Below are 4611 nucleotides of genomic sequence, written 5' to 3'. Positions count from 1 at the left end.
CCGCGCTGTCACCTCCTCCCGCTCCATCACGGTGTGGAGCTGCCCCACTGCGCTGTCAGCTGTTGCTAAGGATCTGCCCTTGCCAGGTTGTCTGTCATCTGTGTTTTGCTAAATCTAAGGAGCAGTTTTGGGCTCTATAAACCGTCTAGGACACACTGGATTGCTTCCTTCTGAAACATTCTCTTTACTTGTCTTTCACTCAACATTGTCACTTATTTCTCCTATTTTTAGTATCTTTTGTGGGTTTTCTTTCCACTGTTCTTAGATCTCTGTCCTTTCTATCCTCAATTCCCAGGTAACCTTTTCCAGTTTCATCCATATACTGGTGGTTCCTAACTTTAGAATCTCGCAGGATATTGTGACATGCACATCCCACTGTCTCTGGATATCAGACTAAATTTGCCAAAGACCCGACTCTTGATCTTCCACAGTCTGCTTCTCTCCAATCTTCCTCGCCTTGTTACAGAACTCTTCCACTTGGACAAGCCAGAAAACCTGGGCCATGTTCCTGTCTTTTTCATGAAGACCCAATCAGTACCTCAGCCAATTTTAACACTCCCTTTAAAAGACACACACACCCCTACTGGTCTTCACCACCTGTGCTAGTCCGAGGGTCCGAGCACCATGGCCTCCCACCTGAACAAATCTAACAAGCTCCACCCTGGCCCCCAACATGCCATAATCAATGTGACGGCCAAAAGATCCTCTTTCATCACAAGCCAGTTGGTACCTGCTCAGAACCTCCCATTATCTTTCCATCTTTTGTAGAGTAAAAGCCTCACCACTATCAACAAGCACCTGCCATGGGACCACAGGCTGCCCCTCCCTCTCCTGTAGCTCTTCCCCGTCCTTCCTCCTCCTACTTCCCAGCCCATCCTCTATCCTCGGCCCTGCACAGTGGCTATTTCCCTTCTACCGTTCCTCTGCCTCCTCCAGTTCCCCTTCAGTGTCTCCCCTTCTCAGCCAAGTCTGTTCTGTCTAACGTGAAATGTTACCCACTTTCCCTGGCTCTGATGACCCCTTCCTTTATCTTTTTTTTCTATACAGCACTCATCTCAATGTGAACCACTAAACAGTCAATTTCCCCTGGCTTTTCCCTCAAGACTGTAAATTCCAAGAAAGTTGGGACATTGTCTCGTCAGTCTGTGTTCTTACCCCGGCACTAAAACTCTCTATAACGTAAAGCTTCACTCATCCCACATTTATTGACTGAAAACCTTACATTTTAAGAAGGCGCTTTCACAGCCTAAAGTGTTCAATATTAACATGGAGGTCTATAATATGTTCATATAACAATCTTAATCTAGTTAGCATTTTATACATTAGAGCTCTGTGCACATGTAAATGCACTTGTATGTGTACATAAAATTATGTCCTCTGTGAAACTATAAAGCGTATGACAGTTGAGCCCCTCTTTTTAATAAATTCAAGTACAGCATCTAGGACAGTGAGGACATAATACTGGATCTTTCTGAAATGATACTGTAACCAAAGTGTTTCAAACTCTGTGGGTTCCTTCTATTTTTAATAAATTTGTGGGTTGCTCTAAATAGATTTGTGTTTATTAACACACACAATCTTTATAACCACACCATGAGCTAGACAGCTAGAAACTAATCTGCCCATCACGTAGATAAAGAAGGTCAAGCCCAGTAGATTCAGGTGACCTCCCCAAAGTCTGACAACTGACAAAATATCTCATATAATCCAAATTCTTTCTAACATTGAAACCCATGAATTAAAGTTTTATTAAATTCTAATCAATAGTTCTTAAAATTAAAGTATGCTCAAAATGGATACAATAGCACACTATTTAACATCCATGGTTTATTAGACTAGTTGCTCAATGACTTTGCACAATAAAGTCTGCCGTGAAGCATTTCCTTAGCGCTTATGGCAGTTATGGACCAAGATGTCTTTAAATCCCTAAGATTGTAACTACCAGGCAGCTCATAATTTTCTCCATAAATACTCTAAATTACTATTAAAAATGGAAAGACTTCTCCCGACCCTTAATGACTCTATATTTTCTACGAGTTAGAACATGCTTCCTTAGATTATTTTGAACACTACTGTGGGCGATCAGATTTCATCACACACAAACCCATGGAGCAGCAGCTACCTAACCTGTTATTCAGGGGAACATACTAGAAAAATTTTGTTAAGATTTATCCTAAATTAAACATTTCTTCACCAAGATTGGATTTCACTCAACATTGTCACTTATTTCTCCTACCACCCAAAGGCAGCTCCATTTTAGTATCCTTCATTGGTTTTCTTTCCACTGTTCTCAGATCTCTGTCCTTCCTACCCTCAATTCCCAGGTAACCTTTTCCAGTTTCATCTATATACTGGTGGTTGCTGTTTTTAACTATAGAAAAGTATTATATAAAAAAAATACCTAATATACCTAATACACCTATGAGTAAAGTGATTCCCCTCCATGTTAATCATACACGCAACCCAATTCTAAGGCCTCATCTTCTCCCTGTTTGAGCCTGTTGCCACCATGACTAGAAGGAGAGGTTTGTCCCCACAGGCAGTGATGCTGTGAGAAGAGCATGAGGTTCAATGTCACAGGGTCAACCTCACACAGGACCTCATGGAATCATCTACCATGTCAGGACACATTTCCTTTGAGAGAAGGGACACATGTATGCCTAACAAAGACTTTACAAATATTATTCTACATGTGGCAGGTGTAGAGACCTGATTCTGGACAGTGAGCTCTCCCTGCACCAGAACTTCACATCCTTCAACCAGAAGAAAAGTCCATTGTTTTTGTTCAAGGCTGAGCAACTCCACCATTTTGTGCGTTCTTATTACAGGTTTACACACAGCCCCCTCCACATTTGATCCAGACGCTTTCAGCTAAGTAGCCCAATGTCTGGAGGGCAGTGTTTGCAAATCTAATCTAAGCATGTGATGGGTAGCGATGACTTACGGTAAAGGCACTTACCTCTACTGGCCCCGTCGTACCCTCAGTCCACACACTAAAGGTTCTGCCCGACAGGACCACCAGTCCAGAAAAAAATGCTCAGAACATCTACAGATACAGTGCATAGTAAAGGATTGAACATCAGCTTGAAATTTCTGTGTTCTACCAAAATTTGTGAACATAAAGCACAAAGTAAGTGTGTCCTTTCCTTCCTTATATCCTCTCTCTTTGGTAAATGGCTAACAGTTCTAGTCAGCAATGTCATCCACACGAGACATTGCTAGGAAATGGTATTATGGCCTGATGCCATAAGGAATCAGAAGGAAAGAATACAGGCTGTGCGAGCAATCATATTTACGCTGTTGATACTGTCAAGATTTCTGCTGTAATATTTTTTCTTCAATATAATTTTAAAAATTTCTAAACGTTGGAATGTCATTGTATCAAGAAACATTTTTCCTCTCTATAATACATTATCTACAAAGAATAAACCACTTGGCTTTTCACTCAAAAATGGGAACTCCGAATGACTCTTGTTATTGTACTCATGGCTCGGTGGTTTAAAAGAAATGAAATGAAGGTTATTTAATCTAAACCTTACTTTCATTCAGCAATTCTCACCCAAAACTAAAGGGGACATTGTAAAAAAGTGTACCCTCTGGGCCGAATTGGTGGTGAAATGAGATTGCAATAACGCTTATGTGTCAACCCTGATTTGCAAGTCACGAGACTGTCCTCACTCACTGCCATCAAGTGAAAGCTCTAATCTGAGGTGAGGATGAAATTGAATGTCAGGTGCTGTGAAACCTGAGAAAGTGACACCATTTCATTCTTTTTAAGGATCTTGGATGATGGTATAAAGAACACAGGATATTGAAGTTCCCAGGGATTTTTGTTCCCAGGACTTGTCTGTCCTCAAGGATAATTTGGTTATTCATAAGAACGGGAGGAAACAGGAAGCGTAGAAAGTGCTACGATGTCTAGACGCACCTGCAGATCAAACCCATGGACATGTCACGCGAGGTATTAAAGCCCATTGTCTGCAGGCAGCGGAACTGCACAGTTGATAAATGTTATCTTTCATCTACTGCGTTTCAGCCTCATGAACAATAGCACGCATTTTAATACAAGCAACAGCATTCATATTGAAAATACATCATTTTCCCATTTTTTCCCTTTTCTGAAATTAACTCTGTTGTCACAGGGAAGATTGGCTTACGTGCCAGTAGAATTTCCAGATAATCTATCCATGAGCCACACCTTGGATATGAGTTTTTAGAGCATCTCTTTTGTACTTTTTCTATATACCTAGAAGTATCTAGCATTAGAGTTTCTCAGTGATTAAGTCCTATGGTTTGAGTGTTTGTGCCCCACCCCCAATTCATATGTTCAAATCCTAATGCCCAGAGTGATGGTATTAGGTCACGGGGCATCTGGCTGGCAAGTAGGTTGTGAGATAGGGGCCGCAGGAATGAGATTAGCACTTTGTCAGCAGGACCCCAGGCAGCTTCTCCACCCTTCCCATCATGTGAGGGCTCAGAAAAAGGTGCCAGTCCAGGAAATGAGCCCTCACAAGATACTGCATCTGATTCCAGACGTCTCAGCCCTCAGTAGACACTGCATCTGATCCCAGACGTCTCAGCCCTCAGTAGACACTGCATCTGATCCCAGAC

At 41.8% G+C, this 4611-nt stretch overlaps 1 protein-coding gene across 1 annotated transcript in view; it reads right to left on the bottom strand.

Moving 5' to 3' along the window:
- Positions 1-4611, bottom strand: part of CSMD1 (CUB and Sushi multiple domains 1) — a 1810668-nt gene that overhangs the window by 1069363 nt on the left and 736694 nt on the right. The gene's annotated exons all lie outside the window — the stretch shown is intronic.

Source organism: Otolemur garnettii, unplaced genomic scaffold, assembly GCF_000181295.1.
Source record: "Otolemur garnettii isolate 467f Iridium unplaced genomic scaffold, OtoGar3 scaffold00114, whole genome shotgun sequence".
NCBI classification, from domain to species: Eukaryota; Metazoa; Chordata; class Mammalia; order Primates; family Galagidae; genus Otolemur; species Otolemur garnettii.
This window is presented reverse-complemented; position numbering and strand designations above follow the sequence as displayed.